Source organism: Aythya fuligula, chromosome 4, assembly GCF_009819795.1.
Source record: "Aythya fuligula isolate bAytFul2 chromosome 4, bAytFul2.pri, whole genome shotgun sequence".
NCBI classification, from domain to species: Eukaryota; Metazoa; Chordata; class Aves; order Anseriformes; family Anatidae; genus Aythya; species Aythya fuligula.
Window position 1 is genome coordinate 28,323,614 of NC_045562.1, and position 14,776 is coordinate 28,338,389.

Genomic DNA, 14,776 nt, shown 5'->3' on the forward strand with positions numbered 1-14,776 from the left:
TATTCAGCAGCAGACAGAAAATTGCGAATCACTGAATTAGCACTGCTTAACCAGGTACTGCAAGGCTGCTGAGTCAGCTCACTGAGCGTGTACTTGCCCTTATTTCTTTGCGCTGTATAGAGTACAATCTTAAATTATCCTACCCCATGATACAGGGAAAATTCTGCTTTGGGGAGAATCAGCTAGCATTCCCCGCTTTCTCCTTGTCTGCTGGGACAGCTGTGCCATGTGTTTTCCCTGTGCAAGTGACTAAATGGAAGGATCCATGCTCCTCTCACCTGAGTCACTTCCTAGGGTGCTCTTGTCTGCTATATGATGTGATGTGCCTGCACATCAGGGCCTTGCTCTAGAATGTATGGGATCTGTGTCTGCTGCCTGTTTGTTGTATTTTTTTCCAGTATTCAGGGTGTGGTTTCACAAGTTAAGTGGATGTAAAAATGCTGTGAAAAGGTGGCCATTGACTCTATATGTTCCTGCCTGTTTTCTTCTGATGATGTGTTTGTTTATTTATTTATTTATTTTTCTAGTGAGATCAGTTTTCTGATTCGGATAAAGAGCAAACCTACTATTAAGAAAGAAGATCTCAAGAAGAGCTGAATCACAGTGAAGCTTAACATACTGTCTTGAAAATGGATGCTCATCTGTATTTTTTGGGAACAACACAGTTCTTAACATCTCTAAGTCTTTGAAACTGCAGTTTCATTGTTGAGTGCATATGTGTACATGTTTATATCTATCTTCAGTTTATCAGCACTGTCAGTGTCAACAATTAAACATAAAACAACCTTGAGCTTCAGCTTTAATGCTACTGTTTTAAAATTATTAACTTAGTTTGTTTCCTATACATAACTCTGCTGGCATGTATTATTGCATTTCAAATTCCATTAAAGTTGTGATTATAAGAGAGTAGGTTTTTGAACTCAAGAAGCAATTTGGTATGTTCCAGATGTAATTATGGTACCTCTTGAAGATCAAGAAATCTTGATGATCAAAAACACCACTTGACAAGCATTTTATTATTTTCACATTTTTACTTACAGCATCATGCAGAAGCCAGAGAGACAGCAAATAAACCAGGTATACGTCATAGTATATAAATAGGTACACTTAGAAAATATAACATGGAAATGTTATATATGGAGTGGTAATTCGTGTCGAGAAAATGGTTGATATTAATAAAGAAGGGGAAGATTTGAATGTGTGGCCATGGGGTTCGGCAAGCCCCGTGGTTAGTAACATTAGACTCTTAACGATGAGGCCATCAGGAATGTAACTGAGTTTAGAGGGAACAAAGAAGGGTGATTCAGGAGACTTCATGAAGTCACAGTTGTTTGACCAATGAAAAGTTGTTTTGAAAAGAACTGCTGTGGGGTGAAGGGTATAAGAGGGGAGCCTGCCCTCAAGAGAAAAAAAAAAAAAAAAAAAAAAAAGGCAACACGATGAAGTTACGTCATCAATAAAGAAGCAGCAAAAAGAAGTGAAGAGGAACAGGCTGGCAGAATGGAGACCAGGACGGGAACAGGCACATTGATCGCCTTATGAAGATAGGTTCGGCCAGACTCAGCAAACTGCTCAGAGAAGCTCATACAGAAAGTCGCTGGAAATGGGCACACCGGAGCTGGGAAGAAGCTGAAGCTGAGAGGAGCAGACCCGCGCACACAACTGCCCCTCGCTGGTAAGCAGTTGCGCATTATGGGGAATCATACGTCCTTAGGAACAAAGACCGTCCTGGTAACCTTACAGCTTATTCTCCTTATTAACAATCGGACAGTTTATGAGCCTGAGACATGGGACCAAATTGATGTCAAGGTGTGGGACTCTGCAACTAAAAACGACAAGGTTGCAGTGGGATTGCTCGGCACCTGGCGAGCAATCTCTGAGGCCTTAAAGAGCCATGTGGGACCACAGGCAGAAACGTGTGGTTTGCCAGACAGTGAGGGAGCTGCGGGCTCCTTTACTGATCTGACTGCTACGCCCCTCTGCTGCCACAGCCATCGAAGGCTTTTGCTGTTACGCCCCCTGCTGACCTGGACGTGCCTTTTGACCCAGGCCTTACTGGCCTTGAAAAGGAGATGGATATGCTTCGCTCCAGGAAGGATGGGATACATACGGCCCGAAGGCCGAGTTGCTTGACAACTTAAAGCAAGACATATTGTTCAAAAGGAATGGAAAATGGAGACTGTTAAGTCATGGAACTTAAAGGATTGTTTGTTACCCTTTTTGATTGTACATATATGTAGGCATACTCGGGTTTAGTATGTAAAAGCAATGTTCTGTATATTTGGAATGTTTGATGTTCGTGTGTGCGTGTGGGTGGAGCGTAGACTCCCCGCACACCCAGCGCTGTTTACTCGCCTTTTATACCTTTTATAAGTATAAATATTACAAAATTCAGATTGAGTTGAGACTTCATTTATAACATTTTGAAGCCATCAGAACAGGAGAAAAAAACGTAACCCACAAAACACATCTGTAGTAATATTCATTTGGTAGTACCTCCTGAATTCTTTTTTTTTCCTGGATATTATTTTATTACAAGTGATTACATACACAGAAAAAGTTAGAAATTCATTACAGTCTGAATGAAGGAAGATGCAGTATGCATTCACATTAGTATTCAGCACTCAGTGTCCATCTACATTAAAATTTATTTAACTTAATAGACTTTGTATCAAGCTCAAAGCTCTTTTTCTTGTTTTAGTGGTTTTCCCTTGCTGGGCAGCTAAACTCCACCACAATCACTCTTTAGCTCCCCCACTTCAAAAGAAAGGGAGAGAAGAAAATATGATGGAAAGAAAAAGGCTCATGTGTTGACATGAGAGTAATTTAATTAAAGGGAAAAAGAAAAAAAAAAAAAAAAATGGAGGAAAAAAAAAAAAAAAAAAGAAACAAGCAAAGGCGCTGCAGAAGCAAAGAGGAGGATGAAAAAATATGTATGTTTTCTACATCTCATCCACGAGCAGTGCTTAGCCATGTCCTGGAAAGCAGGGCCTCATGTAGTGGTTGGTTGGGAGGACAGACGTCTTCATAACAAGAGCCCACCTGCTATCAAACCCTTCCCATGTAAACCCAATTCACTGATTTTTCTCACACTATGTTTCAAGCTCTTATCTGTCTTTCAAATTTTTGTAAAAAGAAAATTATGAGTCTCTGGCTCTAAATTGATTATTTTTTTTCCAATTAAATACTTACGTTGGTTAGGATATAGGAACTTGCTGTGCTTCAAATAGCTTGAGTCTCTAGTGGTTCTGTCTTTGATACAGAAGCTTCTTAAAAAGCTTTTACGTGACTATATGTTACTATGGTTGCGTTTGCTGAAAAATTATTTTTCTTCTGTCCTTCATTCACCTTATTTGCTTTGGTAAAAACAACTGTGTGTGCTCTGTCAGGAATACATGCCTCTTGACAAAGATCCAACGATTCTGTTTTCTTCTCCTTTCAAAATGAAAAATAATTGTAAAGGGAGGAAACAGGCAGATTTCAGTAGTGTGAAAATAGAGGTGCTAGCAACAAGAATGTCAGAAGTGCATAACATGTCATGGCTTTCACAAGAGCTGCTCACTGAAACCAGTTAAAACATGTTTTTGCAGTTCACCAGTGGTGACAATTATGGAAAGCTTTATTTGTTTAGTCCATTACAAAAAAAATAAATAAATAAAAAATGAGTGGACAGGTCTCTTAACTGGTATTATGTTCGTTACATTTCTAGTGTGAGTTTTCACAGCAGAGGCTTCTTAGTGTCGTTTTCCTTTTTTTTCCCCTTAGATTCTTATCAACAGAATCTGTTGAATGCATGGGGCTTTGTCTGTGCTTAATGTTACAAAAGAATAAGAATGTCTACACTTACAAGAGCTATGATGAAAGTGATAAAAAAAAACAGTAGGTATGACAAAAATGTGGGATGACTGCAAATTTTTATGGGAACAAGCATGTAAATGCTCACCTGGTGAAGGACTCTTTATCTTAACCTAGGTTTCAAACTAAAAGTCCTAAACCTCTCTGATTGCATGTTTTCATCTAGGTATTTACAAAAATAACAAGGTTTTGTTTTACTTCAGTGCTTCATTTGTCTGATAAACAGTTTTATTTTCTGGAGAAATAAATCCCATAATGTATTCCTCAATGACCTGAAATCTATACGGCTCTGTATGGCTAATGAGAGCAGAAAATGACTTCCAAACATTGCTCATTTATTTTGTCATTTATTTGTCAAACATTGTCATTTATTTTTAAACACTTTGGTTAGAGGAATTAGAGAAATTGAGTTAAAGAGAGAGTTTTGTGAAGATAGGTGTGTGAACTCAAAGAAGAATCTTGTTACATAGGGAGATAAGTATATTGAAGATCTGAGCATTTATAAAAATGCTACTGTAGTTAGGGTTGTTTCAAATGCTGTTCTTATTTCTATAGGTTAATAAATAGTGCTATGCTACAAGGGTACCCTAACTCCCAGCTGGGGTTCCAGCAGTTTGTGATTGAAGTCTAATTTGGTGATGCACAGCAGTGTGACAGCTTAGCTTTACTCTGAAAATGAAGATGCCAATTATTTTTAATTCTGAAGGATTCAAAAGGAAGAACACAGACAAGAAAAGGTATGAAATCATAAGAGAAAAAAAAAAAAGTGAATTAGAAGTTGACAACTCAGCAAGGCTGAGGATTAGCCCATTCTGAGGAACAACAGAGATCACTGACAAGTCATTGCTTGCCACAAGTAGTAAGATGTTAATGTCTATGTGTCATCCTGCTCTGTAGTCCTAGGCAGCTCTGATCTGCATTCACAAGTAAATAATTGCTATGTATTCTTCAACTTTGTGTATCTTGCTTTGTGGAGTCTCTTTGCTGAGGTAGAAGTTGCTGAGCAAAGTGACCCAAGAGGAAGAGGGTTACAGTGCCAGCAGCTGAAACAGCCTCTATGCAAATGTAGCTGCACTTGAAAAATGCCCCTAGACAAGTTTTTGGTCTACAGAAAAATATGGACCTAGTACAAAATTTGAGCACTTTTCAAAGATGAAATATGGTCAATAGCTTCTTAGGAGCAATAACAACTTGGGCAGCCTAACTGTCTATTTTGCTAGATGATTTTTTTTTTTTTTTTTCCCAGCTTCCCTGGATGCTCATGCTGGCCTAGCGCAGAGGAAGGAGTAAAGCAGGAAGGCATTAATGCATGTAGCGTTTGAGGTGGAGAAACCACAAAGAACCATGATGACAGTCATGAGTTAAGAAGTAAAAAAAAAAAAAAAAAAAAAAAAAAAAAGACCAAATTTGTTGTCTTGACATATGGTTCTCTGGGGTGACAGCTTTGGAAATTTCTAAACACAGAAACTAGATCTTTGTTCATTTTTATGGCCTTCTGGGAAATCAGTTAGCATGCTTTGTTATTACTATTATTCCTCAGTGTGAAAGAAATATTATGTTGTTATTTTTATTATTATCTTGTTTAGATATAATATTACACTAAGTAATAAGCCTGACTCAATATGTAATTTTACTTTCTACCACAAAGGAACTGGGTTTGCATATTAGGTCTCTGCTTGAACCACAGGGAGCAATATAGAAGAAAATGTACTAGGTATAGTGTAAAACATGGTAACTCTACTGCTCCCTACAGAAAAGTCTGGGAATTATGTACTTCTAAGTGATAGGAAGAAAAACCAAAATAGAATAAAGGAAAAGTAGGTCTTTAAAAATGTATTTTTATCTAATGTTTCAGTTGTATTCAGTGATTAAGTACAAAAGCAAGCATCTTTGAAGGAGAACCATCAGACTGGGAGGTGGATATTGACATATAAAGGAATAAAAGGAAAGGATAAACTACCGATTTTAGTTAGCTTCAATAAATTTTGGGTTTTCATTCAGTAGTGAAGATTTTCTTATGCTACCTTGTTATGATAATGCTCTAAGGTACTACAATATGTAGTATGTATATCAGTGTCTGATAGCTCGTAAAAAGCATCTATGCTCTCTGTCTCCTCTGCTGTTGCTTACTCTTTGGTGAAGGCAAATGGTGGTTAATTATGAGTAAAGTTCCCACATCTCTGTCACGTATGCAAAACTTAATTTATCAGCTTGGGTTTTGTCAAGAATGGGCAGTACAGGTTTTGAAAAATTTATTGACTTTCTTCTTGGAAAAAGTAAAATATGTTTGAATGTATTTTATTTACTTTTGTAAATAAGTTGAAATAATGGAAGAATATTTTGGTTTTAATCAGTTTTTAAACAATATAATTTCCAACAGTAAGATAGCGAGATTAGAAATCTTAGAGAAAACCTTAGTCAGATGAAGCTAAACCAAAGCTGAGGAAGCCTCCCCCCCCCCCCCCCCCCAACAGAACTTAAGACATATGTAGAAAGCTCTTAAAGAAAAAAAAAATAGTAGAGGCCTTACCTGGGAAGATAAGAATACATCTGAAAAACAGCGAAGTATTGTAATGTACTGTAGTCAACAGGGGAAGAGCAAAAAGTAAGGAATATAAATTTAACACCTGGCTGGTACAAACAGATATTAGAATAATAAAAATAGTTAAAGAGAAGCTTGCAAACACTAAATAAGCTGCTTCAGGGCATCTGCAGAAGAGGAGCTGTCTAACATGTAAATATTCTATGAAGCTGTATGGCTAACAGCTGCATATATTCCTGTTCATAATAGTCTCATCTACTTTCCAGAGGATGATGATACTTAGAGACATTATTAGAGAAATCATTTTAAATAAATTTAAATTAGAGAAATCATTTTGAATACTATAGATATTTATGGTTTATGATACCCGTAAAATGGCTCTTATTAAAGTGATCAAGACTATTGCTATATATTTGAATGTAACATCATAGAGGTCAACAGTTTTTAGACTGATGCCCTGTCTGAAAATAATTTCCCTCTGTCCTTGTATTTTGACATAATTTTAAGGAAAATGTGAAGCCTTGTTTGCTTTTTAGTGCTAGGTTTAAACTTTAAAAATATGCATTAGGTACTAGCTTCGTTTAGAAGTGAGTGAAATATACTTCTCTTTTATCCCAGGAAACTATTTATGCCTAAAAAGAGGGTAACAGAAAGCAGAAAGACTTTTTGTGGTCACTAAGAAATTATAAGCACTGAATTATAGACAGGACACAGGATGACTACATCACTGCTGTGAAAAAGCAAGAGAGAGGCACTGAAGAACTTGTGAAGAGCAAGCTGCAGACATCCATAGATGTGCATTATTCCAGAACCTAATTCTTCCTATGGCCTGTGCCAAGAGAATCACTCGTCACCTAACTTTGGCCAGATATGCAGCTGCTTTTGTGCCCCTTCAGACTGTATTGTTGTGGTTATTTTCCAAAATAAGTAGTTCCATTTCCATTCTGAGTGTCTTTACCATACAGAAGATATTAGATTTAGGCATGACAAATACTCCATAATGACTGCTGCATAGGCAGCAAAAGAAGGTAAATACTGTGTATTTTCTCATCAGGAGCCCACTTTGACTTCATGAGGATGCCAATGCAGAAATAAAACTTGGTACTGTATCTGGGTATTTCAGGTGAAATTCTTCCACAGGTTTGAATGGCCTCAAGGTATAGTTGTAGTGGTGGAGGGTCAATTACCTAGATGCTTTTTGAGTATGTCTGCTCTATTCCACATGGTGCTATAGCCATGTTTTTTTATCACATTGCTCAAATTGCATTTTTCAGTACTTGTTGAATAGCCTGTGTGTTAAGGTGCTTATTGCTTTGTTGTTTATATGAACTCAGCATTGTTCAAAGAGCATCCAGACTGTGTGTTCAGTGCTGAGCTGAAACTGTTAGCTTTGGATGACCTTGCCTGATTTTATAGAGATTAATTTGTTACCTATTTGGAGGTTAACATGATTCTGAACAGCTTTTAGCAGCAAACCTCAGTGACTTTTTCCTTAAATTATCTGTTTTTCTTTCACAATTCAGAATGCATTATCTCATTTTGGAACATGCCGTCATCCTGCTTACCACATAGGGGCCTGTCTGTGATAGATTTGTGAGTCCTTTCATGGCTTCTTTTTCTGTTAGGCAATTTCTCTTGTATATTGCCCAGATTCATGAGTGGAAAGAAGATGGTGTTTATAGGATGGTAGCAACAAAACAAAATCCCCAGTTCTCTGAAGATAGACTAGATATAGTACACTTGCAGTGGTTGCCAGAGGTAATATAATAGCGGCATTTGGGTACCGAGTAGCAGCTGCTTGCATTATGTTGCAGGAAGCCTCCCATCTCCTGTTAAAGCAAAGCTTTAGTCTCAGAGACAGGTTCAGGGCACAGAGGTGAGAGGTGAGTGAATTATTCAAGATTGCACAGCAGATGCAACCTGCCGGCAGGCAGAGCTAGTACTAGAGCAAGGTATGAGAAGCAGCCTGGTGCTGTTGGCAAGATAAGCCTTTGAACAATTTCCCTAGAGGCACACTAAGTAGTATTCTTTGATTTCGAGTGAGCTTTCGCTTCAATAGGGCTAAGATTTAACCCATCATGTTTACAGAACAGAGTTTATGATGTATTTCTGAAGTGCCTGTTACTGTGGTATTTTGGTTCCCACATAGTTGATTCACTGGGATTTGGTCTTTGTTAGGAGTGGCAACAAAATTAATCATATTCTATTTGTTCACAAGCTCTAAATTTACCAAGGACACTTCTTTAAGTGGTACTGACAAGAGTTGCAGCTGCCAACTTTCAAAGTACTTGAGAGTTCAGTTACTCCAGCAAGTGCTGGAAGCTTTTTCTCAATGGCACCAGAAGTTCCAGTTCTATCAAGGATCTCAGCACTTCCGAAACAGAAGATCTGCCCTTCCCCCCTCCCCTCCCTTCTTCATCCTCTGGAAGGGAGCGGCAAGAGGGTAGCTGTGGAGAAAAAGTGAAGGGTTTTGCTTATGAATAGGAGCAGTTGATGAAGAGAGCACAGAAAGGTTGGAAGGGTCCCTTCCACTATTCTCTCTTCTGTTTCCCTGCCAATCTGGAAAAGGAGCTCTGCTTTAAACAAACAAAAATTCTAATTAACACCTTTCGGATAGAAAGCCTTATGCACAAGCCTTTACAGAATTCAAGAATCACAAGACCCAGCCTATAAATTGTACAAAACGGTCATCTTTAGGGGTTAATTTCTTGTTTGGGAACTGAGGAGTAGGTCTTCTGGGCTGCGAACAGCAACAACAGTGGTATAATTTGGATATCTTCTCATATCAGTTGCTCAGGTAAAAAGCTCTCAGCATAAATGTCCAAAACGGTATTGTTAGGAATCTAGACTGAAAAAATATTGTTAAAATAGGTGTAATGTAAGCAAGTACAAATGGTAGTGGTAGTCATGTTAAATGTAAGGACTTCTGAACATAGCCTCTCTGTGCATGGAAGTGCATAATTCTGCCTTGTTGCATGTTGCAAGGTAGTATTAGTGTCACTGAACATTCTGTGATAAAATTCATTGTATAATTTTTTATTTTTTTTAAGGTAAATGTGGCCTCTAGGCTATCAACATTTTCCTGACCACTTAAAAGAGCTCACGAATAACACCAGAGAACCAGAGAACTGTTGATATAGTTGGCTATATTTATAAAGAATGATACATTATACATTATAGCTAATTCTCTATAAACCATCTTATTTGTTTCAAATTTGTAAGTGTTTTTGTTCAGCCTTCTGAATTCTTTTGAATATTAGGGACAATAAATGTAAATAGGATTGGAAACTGACTTTTAAAAACAAGCTGTTTACATCACAGGTTCTTTGAGTGTACAAGTTTTTTTTTTCTTTCTTCTGGTTTTATTTTTTATTTTTATAGTTCTACTGAGATGGCAGTGTTTCAAGGAAATAATAAGGAATCGAAGCCTACCCTGAATTAAGACTATACAGTACTGCAAGAATTAATCTCTCCAGGTGTCCTCTAGGTAACAGCTATTCATTGCTAACCTGCAAATCTAAGTAATCCTAAGAGAAAAAAAAAAAAATCAGTTGCCCTGTACTTCTTTCAATCATTCTATTTTTTTATTGCATTTTTAAATTGATCAGTTACTGTAGGTGCTGTACAATCACTTTAGTAGCAACCTCAGCTCACTAAGTTTTCTCCCCGAAGAATTAAATGGATGAAATTTTAAAGATTACTTGTGCCCCTGTTGCCAAGCTACCTAGCTCTTCTGCATTTGCTGACTGGAGCCTCAAGTACTAGTATTTCCCTTTCCTGCTGTTCTTGTGGAGGTGTTGATTCAGCACAGTTAGAGATTAGTGTTTGAAAGATATAGCACTGAAGCATTAATTCAAGACAAGATTTGGAACTGAAAAGTTCACGTAGGTTTTTACATATACATTCTTATGGGCATCACTGATTACTGCTTGTTCATCTTTGGCAAATATGGTAGTGTTTTGTTTCAAGTGTATGTTATTAAAATTTGCCCTTTTTCATGAAGGAGCGTGTTTGATTTCTTAACTAGTCATTTATACTGATCAAAGCAGATGTGATTGTCTTAGTTCAATTTATTCATTGTGCCCAACTGCTTAATCCTGTATCAACTTTTACTACCTGTGTAAATTGTATATTTTTCTTCACAGGAACTGTCATTTGATATCTATTCAACATACAGAACAATGGATCACAACTTATGTGACATCCTGAATGCCACTAAATCCAAGTGAGTAGGAACAATAATTCTAATGTACTATTTTACGCTGAACCATAAGAAAAAGAAAGATACTTCAATTGGAGACATTTTTTTTTCATTTATTTACACCATAAACTTAAACACCATGTGGGTTCAGGCTCTCAGGTCCTGGACCAGGATTACTCTTTGAAGATGTAAGCTGGACTTCAATTTATTGTCCTTATATTTGTAGGCAAACATGTTTGTATGGGTTGTTCTTATTCTTTTCATGGCACAGTGATCTCACAGGACCAGAAAGTAAATAATGAAAAAAAAAAAAAATTGGTCCCCAAACAATTTCCTTTTTATTTCTGAAATGGCAAAGCCATTGCGAGTTCTGCAAAAAGATTTTAACCCCTCTATAAACATTGTTCAATATTCAAACCCTGCTGCCCATAAAACTCCCACAGGGTTATTTTGGACATTTTGAGATCTAGCACGAGTGAAAATGATTTCATGAGCAGTTAGAAATAGGCTTTTATCTCTGATTCAGCTACAGAGGGTAGTTCAAGACTATTAAAAAAAAAAAAAAAAAAAAATTAAAAGGTAAACTGTCTATAATTTCAGAGCAATTGGAGCAATACTGTAGAAGCTAAAATATTTTCCACAGAGGAAATATGTAAGAAATGTAAATTTTATAGGCTATTCCATAGATTGCCTTTCCTAAGGATCCATTTTGCATTCTGAGGCAAGGACAAGAACACAGAGAAGCAGCAAGATTGAAGACAATCACTATGAGAGACTTAAAAATACCAGCAAAACTTCCTCTGTTTTCTCAAATGAGTAGGTCTGCATGCCCTCAACATGATATAAAAGAAACATCTTCTTAGTTATTTCACAGTTGATCACTCACCTGAGAATTATGTCCTAGAAACTGAATGAGCTGCGCATTCTGATTTTACTACTTGCTATGAAGTCTTGTTCTTTACTTGAGTGGATAAGAATTTTGTACTGTCTCCAGCCTGAGTGTAGAAATGGATTTAAACTGGACAATTCATAACTGTGAATGTCCAGCTGGGTTTGCATAGCTGTATTTCTCTCATTGGATATTCAGACTGGGTAGAGAAAGAAACTGGAAAAAAAATTATTTTAGCAAAAAAAAGTAAACATTTTTTGAGGGGTAAAGATATTTTAAAACAATAAATGTCTTACAAAATATTTACCTATAGACTTACTGTCCCTTGATGGTAACCTGTCTGAACCAAATTACTTTGTTAATGCCAATAAAAGACTTTAGCTTCTCTTTATCTCTGCATTTAAATCCTTGATTATTGTGGTGAACCAACTAATAATGGTGACAATAGTGAGGATGAATTCTGTAATATATGTATATGTAAAATGTTTACACATGCTATTTAGGTGCTATTCATTTCACATTGTGCACAATGTGCACAAACAAGAATGGTGAAGATTTGTGATCAGTGACTATTCATTTCTGTTGGGTTTACATCACAAGGTTGTGGTAGCCGGAGGCTGCAGGGGTGGCCTCTGTGAGAAGAGTCCAGAAACTGCCCTATGTTAAGTGCCAGTTTCAGCCAGCTTCAAAAAGGACCTGCCGCTGCCCAGAGCCAAACCAGTAAGTGAAGTTGTTTAGACCTCTTGGAGAAAAGATTTAAGAAAGGGTAAAACAAACAAACAAACAAAAAAGCAAACAACAACAAACAAACAAAAAGCTCTGCTGCACCACAGCAGCTGGGAGAGAGGAGTGAAAAGCAGCCCTGCAGCCCCTAAGGTGAGTGCAGCAGTAGGGCAGGAGGTGCTCCAGGCATGCAACAGCAGTTCCCCTGCAGCCTGTGGAGAGGCCCCTGGTGGAGCAGGCTGTCCCCCTGCAGCCCGTGGGTCCCACATGGAGCAGATCTCCACGCTGCAGCCCGTGGAGGAGCCCCCGGTGGAGCAGGTGGATGTGGCCTGGAGGAGGCTGTGGCCCGTGGGGAGCCCCCGCAGGAGCAAACCCTGGGCTGAAGCTGCAGCCCGTGAGAGAGAGTTTGTGGTGAAGTTCAGCTGCTCAGCTGGGTAAAACGACCACAACATCGTATAAGCTACATGGGTGATCTACCTAAAATTGCTAGAAAGGCTCACAGACAATTACTGCAGCCCTTCTTCCTAAAGTAGCTCTCCCCAAACTTGACAGACTGTGAGATTTGCTTGGTTGGGAAAAAGCAAGCATGAAGATGAACCACCCAGCCCTTGACTCCTCAGCAGATCAGGTCTGCATCATGTTTCTTTTTTTATTGGCTTAGTTGTGATAGAGAACACAGTGATGGTATCTTGCTATCCTTGCTAGGTTGGCTGCTAGAGCAAAGTTTCTGTAGTATGGGTACGAGGAGCAGATCTGGTCATGTGTTGGATATACATTGAGTGATTTCTCTGGTTTTCAGGCTTTCTGATAATATGCAACCTAAAGCCTCAGTAGTTGTCAATAGCCTTCTTCAAGGCTGTCAGGAAAGTCATAGCATGTGAGGTGTTAGAATTTAGTTACAATGACCTATGGGATTCTGCATGTCTCTGTCATCCCTGACAGATGAGAACACCTTACTGACAGGCTGTTTTCTATTTCTATTTCTATTTCTATTTCTATTTCTATTTCTATTTCTATTTCTATTTCTATTTCTATTTCTATTTCTCTGGCTAGTGCATCCAACATAAAACCTTGTTTGTATGCATACTGAGTTTGTTTTGGATTACAACCCTAACTATTTCTTTTTTATTTGTCCAGAGCCTTGAAGCAGAATAGAAATGATCCTCTGCAGGATGATTGCACATATGGTTGTTTTCCACGGAAGGGCATTCTCTCCTGTCCTGATCCAGGTTTTCAAAATCAGTGCATATCAGCAGCTACATTGGCAGTGTGACCAGGAATGGTGCAGGGTTATCATGTGCTCTTGAAAGATATTTTGATAGTAAAATAACGGTTTGTGAGAGAGTGAGTCCATCCCCAGAGGCGTTCCCTTGAAGATTATCCATGGTGCTCACCAGAGAACGCCTTGTTCTTTATAAGCCTTTTCTGAACTGTAGTCTGAACATAAATTAGTTACTTACAAATACAAAGTGTTTTCAGGAAGAATCTTAACTGCATACATATATGCATCCACACAAAAAATAGCTAAAGCTAAATTCATAGTGAAATAATTTCAGCTGCTGGAGATTTTGTCTTTTAGGAACTTGCAGTTATGATCAGCAATGGAGATGACCATATCTTTAGCCTGAATTCTTATGAAAGAAAAACTGTGGTTATTTAAAGTGGTTAACCAAAGCTGAAGTGATTCACAGTGTCATGCATTTGTGAGGACTCTGATCTGCATGAAACTAAAATGAGAAGCTTCTTTAAAAGGGCATGCTCCTGAGAGCCTCAGCACATAGCTAAATTACAGGCCTGGTATAAAGCTATTTAAGATCAATATATGTAGTTTTTTCTCTTTGAAGATTTTCAATTGGCTTCTTAATTTCTTTGGTGTAAATTGAAATAACTTTATTTGAAACATCAAAACTAAGTCTAAAGCTTTCAGGCATTGACCATCTCACAGCTGGGCTATCATCATATAGAAATTCCCAAACCGAAGAAAAAGGTTGATTTAAATACTAACTTTTATTATGTACAGAAAAACATTAGTATGGCTATGGCCATGTCACCTGAGATTTTAGATAACAAAACAGTATTTATTTTAGCGTTATCTAGCTGTTTTAAATAATAATAAAAGAAAGTATCAGGCACCCTCAGTATTTGTAGTAATCAAGGAATTTATTATAGCAAGCTAAGTGGATTGTCTTAAATTTGAACTTAATGTTCCTAGTCATAATTAAAACACATCCATTACTGGGGGTGCTTACCTTGTACCCACAGAAGAAAATCACTATAACCTCACCAGTAAGAAAGGGATGCAGAAATAATTAATCTATGGGAAGCAAACAGAGTTTGCTTCAGTTACATTTTAAAATGATATAAATACGCAGCTGTAGCTATAAAGTCTGTGGGGTTTTGTTTGTTTGTTTGTTTTTAGAATAGTGTAAATCATCCATTTTTTGAAGAGAGAATTAAGGTTGCAGGTTGCATGATTAAATTAAGGTGCTTTAAAACCTAGAGTGCTTATTCTTATCTTCTGCTATGATTTATGCTATCACAAAAAGAACAATTTTTCAAAGAATTT